The sequence below is a fragment of the Macaca thibetana genome, chromosome 14 (genome assembly GCF_024542745.1).
Source record: "Macaca thibetana thibetana isolate TM-01 chromosome 14, ASM2454274v1, whole genome shotgun sequence".
Taxonomy (NCBI): Eukaryota; Metazoa; Chordata; class Mammalia; order Primates; family Cercopithecidae; genus Macaca; species Macaca thibetana.
Window position 1 is genome coordinate 114,582,681 of NC_065591.1, and position 14,257 is coordinate 114,596,937.

At 41.5% G+C, this 14,257-nt stretch overlaps 1 protein-coding gene across 8 annotated transcripts in view; it reads left to right on the forward strand.

Moving 5' to 3' along the window:
- JHY (junctional cadherin complex regulator) overlaps window positions 1–14,257 on the forward strand; it is an 81,094-nt gene that overhangs the window by 32,003 nt on the left and 34,834 nt on the right. The window lies entirely within an intron of this gene.

Below are 14,257 nucleotides of genomic sequence, written 5' to 3' on the forward strand. Positions count from 1 at the left end.
TCGCTCTGCCGCCCAGGCTGGAGTGCAGTGGCCGGATCTCAGCTCACTGCAAGCTCCGCCTCCCGGGTTCACGCCATTCTCCTGCCTCAGCCTCCCGAGTAGTTGGGACTACAGGCGCCCGCCACCGCGCCCGGCTAGTTTTTTGTATTTTTTAGTAGAGACGGGGTTTCACCGTGTTAGCCAGGATGGTCTCGATCTCCTGACCTCGTGATCCGCCCGTCTCGGCCTCCCAAAGTGCTGGGATTACAGGCTTGAGCCACCGCGCCGGGCCTCAGCTCAGATTCTGTATACATATTGGGTGGTCGGGGAGAGGGTAGGGTACAACATAAGGTGGGGTTTTTTTTTTTTTTTTTTCAATCTTCAGATGTTTCTATAAACCCCATTAAAAATCACATCATTTGTTATTGTCCTGTGTAAATGGTATGATATAATTAAACATTAGTCTCTTTATTTATAAAATTGGGACAGTAATAAATGCCTTCTCTTCCTCATCAGATCATTTTGAGAGTAAATTCTCTCCCACATGATGGATTCAAAACCTTTTGGAGCCAGTAAACTTAGTTCTATTTCACAGGGGCACAGAAAGATCTTATCCACCCACCTCCTATGGGTATGTCCAGGGATACAGGCCAAGAATGGGGTTAGAATTGTAGAGCCCACCACTCTTACTGGAAAAAGAGCTTGATATTTATCACCTGCTAACGTGAGGTCATTTTCAAATACAAAGGAGAGGTTATTATGTTAAATGTGGTTGCCCTTAGACCTGTTCCAAATCCCAATTGGTATTTTTTTTTTTTAACATACTCTAACCTGTTCTAACCTCTAGGCATTTTCTAACGGAACAAAATAGATGAGGTGGATGAACATTTGTGGTTTTTATTCAGAGACTCCCTTTTTTGTCTTAAAGAATTATGTCTGGTGGTGCGTTGGCTCACGCCTGTAATCCCAGTACTTTGGGAGGTCGAGGTGGGAGGATCACTTGAGGCCAGGAGTTCAAGACCAGCCTGGCCGACATGGTGAAACCCATTTATACCAAAAATACAAACATTAGCCGGGTGTGGTGATGCATACCTGTAATCCCAGCTACTCGGGAGGCTGAGGCACAAGAATCACCTGAACCCGGGAGGCGGAGGTTGCAGTGAGCCGAGATGGCACCACTGCACTCCAGCCTGGGTCATAGAATGAGACTCTGTCTCAAAATAAATAAATAAATAAAAATAAAGAATGACGTCTGGTGAGATTTGGGCTTAAAAATACTTTAATCAAAAAATAAAAATAAAATTCAAAAAAAGAATTATGTCACATCTTTGCCATTGTACTAATAAATGAAATAGGTGTAGTATATCTAGCTGAAATAGTTTAAAAACTAGGTGAATTCAAGCAGTTTTTAGTATTTTTACCCAATTTTAGATGTTAATATACTCTTGTTCCATAAAACTTACATGAAATTTTGAATTTTGCTTGATTGCTCATTTAAAAATGTAAATAAATTCAACAGTCCAATATCTTTGAAAAAAAATTTCTATTGAGACAGGGTCTGGCCTTTCACCCAAGCTGCAGTGCAATGGCACGATCGTAGCTCACTATAACCTCAACCTCCTGGGCTCAAGCAATCCTCCTGCCTCAGCCTCGGCGAGTAGCTGGGAACACAGGCATGCACCACCACATCTAGCTAAATTTGTTTTTAAATGTCTTTGTAGAGATGGGAGTCTCATCATGTTGCCCAGGCTGACCTCATACTCCTGGGCTCAAATGATCCTCCCACCTTGGCTCCCAAAGTGTTGGGATTACAGGCATGAGCCACCATGCCTGGCCTGAAAAATGTTTATAGCCAGTAATTTATCCCAAACTAGGACAATATTTTTCATTACTAAAAAGTGTTCTCAAAAGAAGCTGATCCGGAAGGAGAACATTTGGGGTTTTTCTTCATTTAGAAACTCTCTTTTTCTTCTGAGGTCAAAAGAAATAGTTCTATTTCCAATAATAAAAGGGAGAAATATTTATTGTGAACTCTTTAATTGTTGATTTATTAATCGCTAGTTTTGTTAGTAGTTATAAGTTAATTTACTAAACAATATTAGGGCGTATTAATTGTCAGTGGTTCCGCAGCTTAATTTTCTTTTCTTTGTGCCATGGAGGAAAGTTTCTTTAAGTTCTTATATTACTCTCTGAAGGGGCCATTGACTTTTCCCAACACTTTCTCCAAGTTCAAATATCTAAAGACTAATTGTATTTAAAATTGTCCCTTTACCATTTTCCAACATATATGTACTTCTTGCTCCTACTATTACTATTATATATATATATTTTTTTGAGATGGAGTCTCGCTCCGTCGCCCAGGCTGGAGTGCAGTGGCGCAATCTCGGCTCACTGCAAGCTCCGCCTCCCGGGTTCATGCCATTCTCCTGCCTCAGCCTCCCGAGTAGCTGGGACTACAGGCGCCCGCCACTATGCCCGGCTAATTTTTTGTATTTTTGGTAGAGACGGGGTTTCACTGTTTTAGCCAGGATGGTCTCAATCTCCTGACCTTGTGATCCGCCCGCCTCGGCCTCCCAATGTGCTGGGATTACAGGTGTGAGCCACTGTGCCTGGCCGCTCCTTTTATTTTTTTAAGAGATTACTCCTATTATTTTTTTGAGATGGGGTCTTGCTATATTGCTGGAGTGTATTGCTATGCAAGATTCGATCATCACACACTGCAGCCTTGAACTCCTGGGGACAAGTGATCCTCCTGCCTCAGACACCTGAGTGGCTGGGACTATAGGTGTGTATCACTGACCTGGCTTCCTATTATTTTAAAAAGAATAGAAATGAATTTGACCTAACAGTGACATAATGATATGTGTGATTTAGTGAATTCTAGTCAGTAGCATAAAATGATGTGTTTTTTTTTTTTTTTTGAACCATTATTCATATGTAGACGTGTGTGTGTCTCTCCTCCCGATACAGATTATATTTTCCCTATGGGCAGGAGCTAGGGTTTGTGCTCATTTTTAATCTTCATAGTCACTAGCCTAATACACTGAAAAGGCTGAGTAAACATAAGGGAAATTAAAAATGTATCTCTTCCATCACCTCCAAACTGTCTACTCTTTATATTAACTTGAAGTTTATATGGGGGGAATGGCATTTCTAGAGCAGTAGTTTGCAAATCTGGCTGGATATCAGAATCACCTGAGAATTTTTTAAAGTGATTTGTTTTGGCCAGGTGCTGTGGCTCATGCCTGTAATCCCGGCACTTTGGCAGGCCGAGGCGGACAGATGACCTGAAGTCAGGAGTTCGAGACCAGCCTGACCAACATGGAGAAATCCCATCTTTACTAAAAATACAAAATGAGCCCGGCTGGGTGGAGCATGCCTGTAATCCCAGCTACTCAGGAGGCTGAGGCAGGAGAATCACTTGAACCCAGGGAGGCGGAGGTTGCAGTGAGCCGAGATCACGCCATTGCACTCTAGCCTGGGCAACAAGAGGACCTCCATCTCAAAAAAAAAAAAGTGATTTTTTTGCCTCACTCAGACCCATTTAAATCTCTGAGAACCTGAGCATCAGTTTTTCTTTTTTGTTTTTCATAAAGCTCCTTGAGTATTTCTAATGTGAAGCCAGGTTTGAGAAGCATTGTTCCAGACTAGAGCGGTGGTTCTCAGCCTTGGTTTCACACTGGAATCACCTGGAGAATTTAAAAAATATTGATTCCCTGGATGAACCACTGAAATTGCAATTCAGCTCATCTGGGCTGCACTCTAAATATGGGGAAAGCCGCCACACTCCCCAGGTGATTCCAATATTTAGCCAAGATTGAGAATCACCGATCTAGAGCAGTGGTTCCCAAACGTTAGAGTGCACCAGAATCATCTGGAGGGCTTATTAAAAAGCTTGCTGGGCCTCATCCCCCCAGATTTCTGATTCCGCAGGTGTAGGGTGGGACCCAGGGATCTGAATTTTCTGCATGGCCCCAGGTGATACTGCTGCTGCTATCAGGCCTACACTTTGAGAACCACTGATCTTTTGCTTCTCACAATTAAAAATGCTAACGAACCACTTTAGACTCTTGTTAAAATACAGATTGTGATCCAGTAGGTCTGGGGTGAGATGCAGGCTGTGCATTTCTAACAAGTTCCCAGGAGATGCAAGGCTGCTGGTCCATGGACCACACTTTGATGAGCAAGGGGCTAGAACAGAGAACACAAAGGTTTTATCAAAATCTAAAAGTCAAAGTTGTGTAAGTCATTATCTACAGAGCATTGATGTTTCCCATAGCTAGCTAAGAGGATTATTCAGTTGATTTGTGGGTAGGAGGTGGGAAGCTTGGGTACCAAGTGTGGAGGCTCTTGGTTTGTTTTGTTTTGTTTTTTGTTTGAGACAGGGTCTCACGCTGTTGCCCAGGCTGAAGTGCAGTGGCGCGATCTCAGCTCACTGCAGCCTCCGCCTCCCAGGTCCAAGCGATTCTCCTGCCTCAGCCTCCAGAGCAGCTGGGATTACAGGCACCTGCCACCACGCCTGGCTAATTTTTGTGTTTTTGTAGAGATTTCAGGAAATCCTAGAAATCAGTAAGAAAAAGACCAAGTTCCAAGGAAAAATACACAAAAAGTATAAATGAACAATCTGTCAATAAGCAAGGATAATAAAGAAAGCTCTGGAAATTAAGAACAATGAGAGGAACAATCTGTGAATTGTTCATTTATACTTTTTGTGTATTTTTCTTCGTTAATGAAAGTTAACAAAGAAAAGTTAATATATACGGTTATTACACATATAAGAGGTTACCCAGTCTCAGCCTATTAGAGAAGTGCAAATTAGTACTATAATAGGATTCCGTTTTTCAACTGTGATTAAACTATCAAAATTCTGTAAGTTTAATGACCCTATGGGCAAAAAAGTACAGTCAAGCTGGTGAGAGAATAAATTAGTATAACCAGTATGGAGGACAATTTGTTAATGTCTACTTAAAACACAAATATACTCCTTGAGAAAGTAAAACATAATGACTAAGAGTATGGACTCTGGAGCCAGGTTGGTTGGCACTGCCACCTGCTAGCTGTCTGACCCTCTGCAAGTTACTAAACCTTTCTGTGCCTCAGTTTCCTCACCTTTAAAGTGAGGACAATAGTAGGACTTTCCTCATAGGCTTATTAAGAAGATTAAATAAATGAGTTAGGCTGCATACAGTGGCTCATGCCTGTAAACCCAGCACTTTGGGAGGCCAAAGCGGGCAGATCATTTGAGGTCAGGAGTTTGTGACCAGCCTGGCCAACATCGTGAAACCCATCTACACTAAAAATACAAAAATTAGCTGAGCATGGTGATGTGTGCTTGTAATCCCAGCTACTTGGGAGGCCGAGGCAGGAGAATTGCTTGAACCCTGGAGGCAGAGGTTGCAGTGAGCCAAGATTGCACCACTGTACTCCACACTGGGTGACACAGCAAGACTCCGTCTCAAATAAATAAATAAATAAATAAAATAAAATAAAATAAAACAAACAAATAAATGTATAGAGAGTGCTAAGATCAGTGACTGGCCCATAGCAAATATATAGGTATACATATAAGTATAAAAGTGTTCGAAATTATTATTTTTATTTGACCCAACACATTTTGCTCCAGGAATTTATCCTAGATATTTGTGTGCAATTTTGAAATCACATCTGTACAAAATTGTTCATTTCAGCCTTATTTGTAATAGCAAAAGATTGGAAAACACCCCAATATCTGTCATTTGGGGAGTAAATAAGTTATGGTACATCCATACAGTAGAGTACACAGCAGCTGTTAAAAAAAAAAAAAAATAAGGACACTGTCCATGAACTATAAGGGATAACTTACCAGGATTTCTTATTAAGAAATAAATTCAAGGTGCAGTATGTGAAAAGTGGAGAGGGGCCAGGCGTGGTGGCTCATGCCTGTAATCCCAGCACTTTGGGAGGCCGAGGTAGGAGGATCACTTGAGGTCAGCAGTTTGAGACCAGCCTGGCCAACATGGTGCAACACTGTCTCTACTAAAACATACAACAATTAGCCAGGTGTCATGGTGGGTGTCTGTAATCCCAGCTACTCAGGAGGCCCATGAGAATTGCCTGAGCTCGGGAGGCAGGGTTGCCCGTGAGCCGAGATGGCAGCACTGCACTGCAGCCTGGGTGACAGAGTGAGACTCTTGTCTCCAAAAAAAAAAAAAAAAACAGTGGAGAGAAATAAAAATATATATTACATTTGCATGGCATGCATAAGAAACTGTGGAAGGCTACAAAAGTAGTTAATTGTAAGGAGTGGAGGGGAAATGGGCGGGAGCACAACTTTTTACTGTGTACCTTTTCAAATCTATTAATTTTAAACCATGCTTATATATTACCTTTTAAAAATTAAAATGGAAAATAGCAACAAAAATAGGAGACATTTATAATGTAAATTTTGTAGTAACCCATATAATTTCACACCCCCAATTGCTCACCCCCCTAAATTGCATTTTATGCTTGTAATTAATGCTTAGGGTAGAACTATTGATTTTTAAAGTCAATTGTTCTACAATCTTTTGCCATTTTGCATAGATCTGCTGACTGTACATTAAAATACATTGGAAAAATCAACTTTGAATACACGACAAAATCTTAATCACGTGATGTGTGAAGCGCGGAACCGATATAAAAACCAACACACACTAGAGGGCACCTAAGTATCACGGTCAGGCAGGAACTTCGCTGGTGAATAATCAGTTCTTTCTTTTATTCATGATTTGTTCACTAGCCTAAAGTATTTGTCCGAAACTCATTCCACTTTGAGTCCATTTGTAATCCACCGTTAAAGAAAACTGTGTTTTGAAAAATGAACTACCTTTCTATCTTGATTCTAATGTTACTTTAAAGACTGATGAAGATGAAATTTAGTATGGGTTTAGAAGAGTTAGAAATGCTTTATACATGTTACTCAACTCTTTCCTTGTAATTTCTTGGAAAGAAATTACACATCGTTTACAAATGTGATATGGTTATTGAATGGCCTATAATCAAGATAATATAAAGTCACAAACAATTCACAGTCCTACCTTCGATTAACACATCTTTGTGGCTGTTGCTGAGACAGCAGGTCAGTCAGCCAACAGATATTTATTGAGCACCAAATATGTATTAAATATTAGGTACTCTTCTCAATGCTGGGATATTAACAGAAAACAAGACAGGCAGAGCTCCTATCTTGAAGGAGTTTACATTCCAGTCATACGGCAAAGATAAGAACCATGTAACAAAATAATTTCAGATACTGATAATACCTCAAAAGAGATTGAATAAACTGTATTTAAGAAAGTAATGTGGCTCACGCCTGTAATCCCAGCACTTTGGGAGGCCGAGGCAGGCAGATCACCTGAGGTCAGGAGTTCGAGACCAGCCTGACCAACATGGAGAAACCCCATCTCTACTAAAAATACAAAACTAGCCAGGCGTGGTGGTGCATGGCTGTAATCCCAGTTACTCAGGAGGCTGAGGCAGGAGATTCGCTTGAACCCGGGAGGCAGAGGTTGCGGTGAGCAGAGATTTCACCATTGCACTCCAGCCTGGGCAAGAAGAGCAAAACTCCATCTCAAAAACAAAAACAACAACAAAAAAAGTAATGAAAGGGAATAAAGTCCTTTATTTAATAAAGTGATGACTTTAATAAGTAAACTGGGGATCAGGTGTGGTGGCTCACGCCTGTAATCCCAGCACTTTGGGAGGCTGGGGTGGGCAGATCACCTGAGGTCAGGAGTTGGAGACCAGCCTGGCCAACATGGTGAAACCCCGTCTATACTAAAAATACAAAACTTACCTGGGCCTTGTGGTACGCACCTGTAATCCCACCTACTCAGGAGGCTGAGGCGGGAGAATCGCTTGAACCTGGGAGGTGGAGGTTGCAGTGAGCCGAGATCTCACAACTGCACTCCAGCCTGGGTGACAGAGTGAGACTCCATATTAAAAAAAAAAAAAAAGAAAGAAACTGGGATGTCTAGCCAGGTGCTTAGGGAAGGTCTCTCTGAGGACATATCATTCAAGTGGAGGTGCAAATGGATGAGAAGGAGAAAAGTATGCAAGATCTAGAGGAAGAGCTTTGGTTGGCCCCATCCCTGGTAGCAGCGTTTTTACTAGGGAACAACGAAATATTGTGGGAGAAAAACTAAAACGAAAACAAAATACTGATTTAAGAGTCAATCTCGGATTCAATCCTGGCTCTTCAGCATAGCCCATATTAGCTCAACCTCATCGCCACCAAAAAATGCAAAAGTTAGCTGGCCATAATGGGGTATGCCTGTATTCCCAGCTACTCCAGAGGCTGAGACAGAAGGATCGCTTGAGCCGGGAGGGCAAGGCTGCAGTGAGTGGATCTCACCACTGCACTCCATCCTGGATAACAGAGTAAGACCCTGTCTCAAAAAAAGGAGAAAAGAATTAAAATTAAGAATAAATAAAAATAAACCTCACCTCACCTTCCTCATCTATATATGGAGGAAGCAAACAAGGAATATATGATATACTTTGGAGGGCTATTTGAAGAATTTATACAAAGCTACCGACTCGGGGCAGACACTCAGTGAAGGGAAGCTATCGTTACCACTAGGCACTCCTTACACCACAGGAGAAGATTCCACCCGGGGAAGAGGCCCTTCTAACCAGCTTTCTCTTTTTTTAAGGCTACGTTGCCTCAAAATGAAAGAGATATAACTTCAGACAAAGTAAGAACAAAGTGTAGGCAAAACAATAATGTCCACATGCCCTAGGAGGCCATTCGATGCTAAGACTCTCAAGACTGCCTACCTAGGGGACCTATCCAGGTACACCCCACACTCACCATGCTCTCTCTTGAGGGTCCCCAGTCAGTCAAACACTGTCAGGGATTACAGACCCCTACAATCTTGTATGCAACTAGTTGACAGTATTTAACAGTTGCATGTGGTCTCAGATACTGTCTCAAATATTTACACTTTACAATAAGGAATTTATTAATAACCCTGGGTCATATATTTGGTACTTTAGTTTTGAAGGACAATTTCATAGGGCAATTTTTTCAACACTGCTTAATGTGACACCGTGTAACCTTCAAGATAAAATTCAAACTCTCAGAGTGGTACGAAAGGCCCTTCCTGACCCGGCTCCTTCCTGCTCCTGTGGCCTCATCCTTCATCACTCCCTACTTGTGTCTCACGCCTGGCCATACTCCAGGAACTTGCAGCGCCCAGACCCAGCATTTCCTTTAGCTCCTTCTTTGTTCATGCTGATGGGCTACTCTTGCCTTGGCTTGTTTGCTTGGGAAAACCTTATTCTCCTTTTGAGATTCAGCTCATATGTCTCTGCTTTTGTAAAGGCTCTTTGAAGATCCTCCTTCCACCACCTCCCTCATTCCTGAACATCTCCCTCAGAACCCATAACCCCGCAGTGCTCTGTCTTCATCATGTAAAGATGACTGCTTCTTAAGATCATGGGCTTGTTCATCTTTGAATTCCCAGATCCTGGCGTACAGCAAGCACGAGCTAAATATTTCAGGAAGAAATGTAAGTTTTAAATAGTTTTTCTTTGGTACAAAATTTCATTGTTTTCAAAATGAAAAAAGAAAAAAAAAAAAAAAGCAGAGGTGGGGATTAACAAGAACTTGTGCTGTTAAACACCAGAATTTGAAGTCAAAAGACCTGATTTGAGTCCCATTTGGAGCCATGGCAAATCACAAACTTATTGAGTCTTATTCTTCCTCAATAAAATTACAAATCTTTGCCTTATACCACAGACTCAGGAGTGTTGAGATAATCAAATGAGATATGCTATGTGAAAGCTTTTTATAATCTTACAGCCCTATATAAATATGTTATATTTATTATTGAATGTTTGGTTTAAATTTACAGTCAGTCTCCTCATGTGGAAGGTTACCACCTAAAGGATATATTGCTCTTTTTCATAGTTTTAAATTTAGTGAAACTTTTGGTTGTTTATAAGATTAAGCTTTACCTTTATTTAAGTTATGGTCATCTTTTTGTAATTATATTTGGTTAGAAACATAGAATTCTTTTCTTATAGGATTCTTCCAGGTTGGTGGTGGTTTGAGTCCCACCTATCCTATTATACTTATAAAAATTATTCTTCTGCAGAATAGGAACTCTATAGATGTTCATTGATTGATAAATTTTCTTATTTTGCCCTCTGCTATTACTACAAGAGCACTTACTTATGACAGCATAATTTCAATTGAACTTTATGATTTTTTTCAATACAAGCCATTTTTAAGGCCTCTTTCTTGTGTGCACTGTTCAGCACTTGGCTGCTTAAACTACCAATTTGTATGATCTATAGAGTGACACTTCATTAATTTGGCATTATTGAAGAGGGATCCATAAGAAAAAAAATTTCCGGCCAGGTGCGGTGGCTCACGCCTGTAATCCCAGCACTACAGGAGGCCGAGGCGGATGGATCATGAGGTCAGGAGATCGAGACCATCCTGGCTAAGCAGTGAAACCCCGTCTCTACTAAATATACAAAAAACTAGCCGGGCGAGGTGGCGGGCGCCTGTAGTCCCAGCTACTAGGGAGGCTGAGGCAGGAGAATGGCGTGAACCCGGGAGGCGGAGCTTGCAGTGAGCTGAGATCCGGCCACTGCACTCCAGCCTGGGCGACGGAGCGAGACTCCGTCTCAAAAGGAAAAAATAAAATAAAATAAAAAATCCACATAACTAAAGAACGCCCCTTTGAAAACCAGAAATTTAACATAAATTTCTATCATTTTTAAGGATAGTTTTCAAAATGTACCTAGCGTACCTGGTAATTCTATGCTTCCTTACACGGGTCATATTGCGCCGTTCTGTAGCAAAGTAAGAAGCTGTGGCAATGTGATCGCTTCTTTGCCGCTTTGTTGAATGACCCAGACTGCTATGAGTCCGCGGTAATTTTCTGCTGCTGTCTGTATCTGCTCTTAAGAAGCTTATGGCCGAATTGGAAGCAGACATGCAAACAGTCAATGCCAAGTGAAAATTGCTGTGCTAGTATCAGATAAGGTCCCAAAGAACCTGGAAGAAAAGGTGCCTGACTGTCCAGGGAAGTCAGAGAGGGCTTCACACAAAAGGCAATCATGGAACTGATTCTTTAAAACGAAGAAGGGTATTGTTTTGTTTGTATTTTTGTTTGTGTTTCTTGAGACAGGGTCTCGCTGTGTCACCCAGGCTGAAGTGCAGTGGCACGATCTCGGCTCACTGTTGGCAACCTCTGCCTCCCGGGTTCAAGAGATTCTCCGGCCTCAGCCTCCCAAGTAGCTGGGATTACAGGTTTCTGCCACCACGCCTGGCTAATTTTTGTATTTTTAGTAGAGCCCGGGGTTTCACCATGTTGGCCTGGCTGGTCTTGAACTCTTGACCTCAAGTGATCCACCCACCTCAGCCTCCCAAAGTGCTGGGATTGCAGGCATGAGCCACAGCACTCAGCCCTAAAAAGTAGAAGTTAACAGGTGGAAGTGGGTAGTAAGGGCACTGCAGGCAAAGGGGGCAAGGTCAATGGCATGAAGTTGTGAACACTGTTTCAGTAGAAAGCTGTCAGCACAGAAGAAACCTCCATACTGCTGGTCAGGAACTGATAGTTTGTCAGTTAAATCAAAGATCTCATGGAGGTAAAAGGTAGAATGATAGTTACCAGAGGCTGGGAAGGGTCTGAGGGGTAGGGAAGATGAAGAGAGGTTGATGAATTGGTGCAAACATACAGTTAGATAGAACAAATAAATTCTAATGTTCCATAACAAAGTTAGGGTGACTGTAGTTAGTAAAAATGTGTTGTATATTTCAAAGTAGCGAGCAGAGAGCATTTGAGATGTTCCCGACACCAAGAAATGATAAATACTGGAGGTGATGGATACCCCAAATATCTTGTTCATTACACATTCTGTATATGTAACAAAATATCACATATACCCCATAAATATGTACAAACATTATATATTAATAAAATTTTGTTTTTAAATTGGTTAAAGCAGATATGAAAAATGATAACTATATACCATAACTACTTGAGTTTCACTTAAACTATATAAATATACACTGATTCACTAGTTTTTTTTTTTTTACCAAGGGGCCAAGGTCTTTTCTACCAGTGCAGATTCTACTAATTGGAGTGTCATTGTTTCTCTTGCATCAGTTTGAGAGCATCTATGATTTGCAGTTTTGATTTCTTGATAGCAGAGTACGAACTTAAAAAACCTTAAGAAACAATTTAAGAACATAATTTCTAGGGGTGTGTGGGGGGTTTTTTTGGTTTTTGAGATGTAGTCTCCCTCTGTCAACCAGGCTGGAGTGCAGTAGCACGATCTTGGCTCACTGCAGCCTCCACCTCCCATGTTCAAGTAATTCTCATGCCTCAGCCACCGAGTAGCTGGGATTACAGGCACCTGCCACGATGCCCAGCTAATTTTTGTATTTTTAGTAGTGACAGGGTTTCGCCTAGCTGCTCTCAAACTCCTGGCCTCAAGTGATGCTCCCACCTCAGCCTCCCAAAGAGCTGAGATTACAGGCGTGAGCTACTGCACCTGGCCATAATCGCTAGGTTTTTGTGGTGAATGTTTCCCCTAATTTTTTACAGTTCCCCCGCCCACCCCCAACATGTTATTTTGCCATTTGCTTTTATTGGGTCATTCTAAATCATTTAACTAAGTTTTCATGAATATAACGCCTCTCTATTCATGCTCAGATTTCTTCAGATTATCTAATCTTTAAATAAATTTCATAATTTTAACAACAGGTACAGTAGGAATAAACAGGTTTGGGAACAAATGGAAAAGACTCTTGGTAAACATACAACTGAACAAGTGGAAGTAGAAGTACCAAGGTGTACCAGAGAGAGCCTAGCAGCCGTAAGCATTTAGCTATGGCCTCAGGATATCTTCAAGACTAGAAAATGTCACTTCATCCAGTGAGTTAGTTAAGGAGAAGGTGGATAGTGCCGTAGTTGTATGTGGCTAGATTGTGAGGATAAGAATATGGATATTTAGGTTAGAGAAATTGGCAGACGTCTTTCATGCAGGCCCTGTATGTCATTTTAAAGCAGAAGCTCTCATATTGTGTTTCTCGGACCAGGAGCATCAGCATCACCTGGGAACTTAATATAAGTGGAGATTTTTGGGCCCCATCCCAGACCTCCTGAGTCAGAAACTCTGGGGTGAGGTCTAGCAATCTGTGTTTTAACAAGCCTTCCAAGTGATTTTGATACAAGCTGAAATTTTAAAACCACTGTGCTAAAATGTTAGGCCTTTCCTCTCAGTCGTATGAATTCACTGAAGAATTTTAGTAATGGAGCAATTTCAGTGCAATGTGTGAGCTTTGTGAATTTTTTTTTTTTTAATCTCTAATGTGTCCATTCAGAGGTCACCGTTACATATTCTTAGTTTGTTATGGAGAGTTCAGATTGCTGGATAATCAACCTTTCTCTAAGTTATATGAGATATTCCTAAAAATCTTTCACATTCTTGAAAAAGGCCATTATTCATTTAGCATATATTTATTTATTTTATTTTACTTATTTACTTACTTTGGAGGCACAGTCTCGCTCAGTCACCCAGGTTGGAATGCAGTGGCGCCATCTCAGCTCACAGCAACCTCTGCCTCCTGGGTCCAAATGACTCATGCCTCTGTCTCCCAAGTAGCTGGGATTACAGGCATGAGCCACCTACACCCAGCTAAGTTTTGTATTTTTAGTAGAGACAAGGTTTTGCCATATTGGCCAGGCTGGTCTCAAACTCCTGGTTTCAAGTGATCTGCCTGCCTCAGCCTCCCAAAGTGCTGGGATTACAGGTGTGAGCCACTGCGTCCAGCCTAGCAAATATTTATTGAGAGATGATTATGTGTCAGACATTGTCATAGGTGCTTGAGATACATCCCTTAACAAAAACAGACAAAAATCCCAGGCCTCCTGAGGTAGGAGATGGACAACAGACAAAACAGATAAATTAGTGCATTGGTGCATGATAAGTTCTGTGTTTTAAGGAGGTAAAGACAGAAATAAAGCTGGGAAGAACTGCTGAGGATTGCTGAGGTGGTGGGAAATCACAACCTTAAATGGACTATGAGGCAGAGTCTCCCTGAGAAAGATACGGAGGAGGTGAGAGGGCCTGCCATGGGAATATTTGAAGAGGATTTCTGGAAGAGGGAGTAGCAAATGCAAATTTCAGCGACTGAAGCTGGGAACAAGGGAGAGTGGAATGGAAGATAAAGTTCTAGTTTCCACCTTATTTTGTCAACAGCCGGCTACCTGACTTTAAAATAAACCACACATCCTAC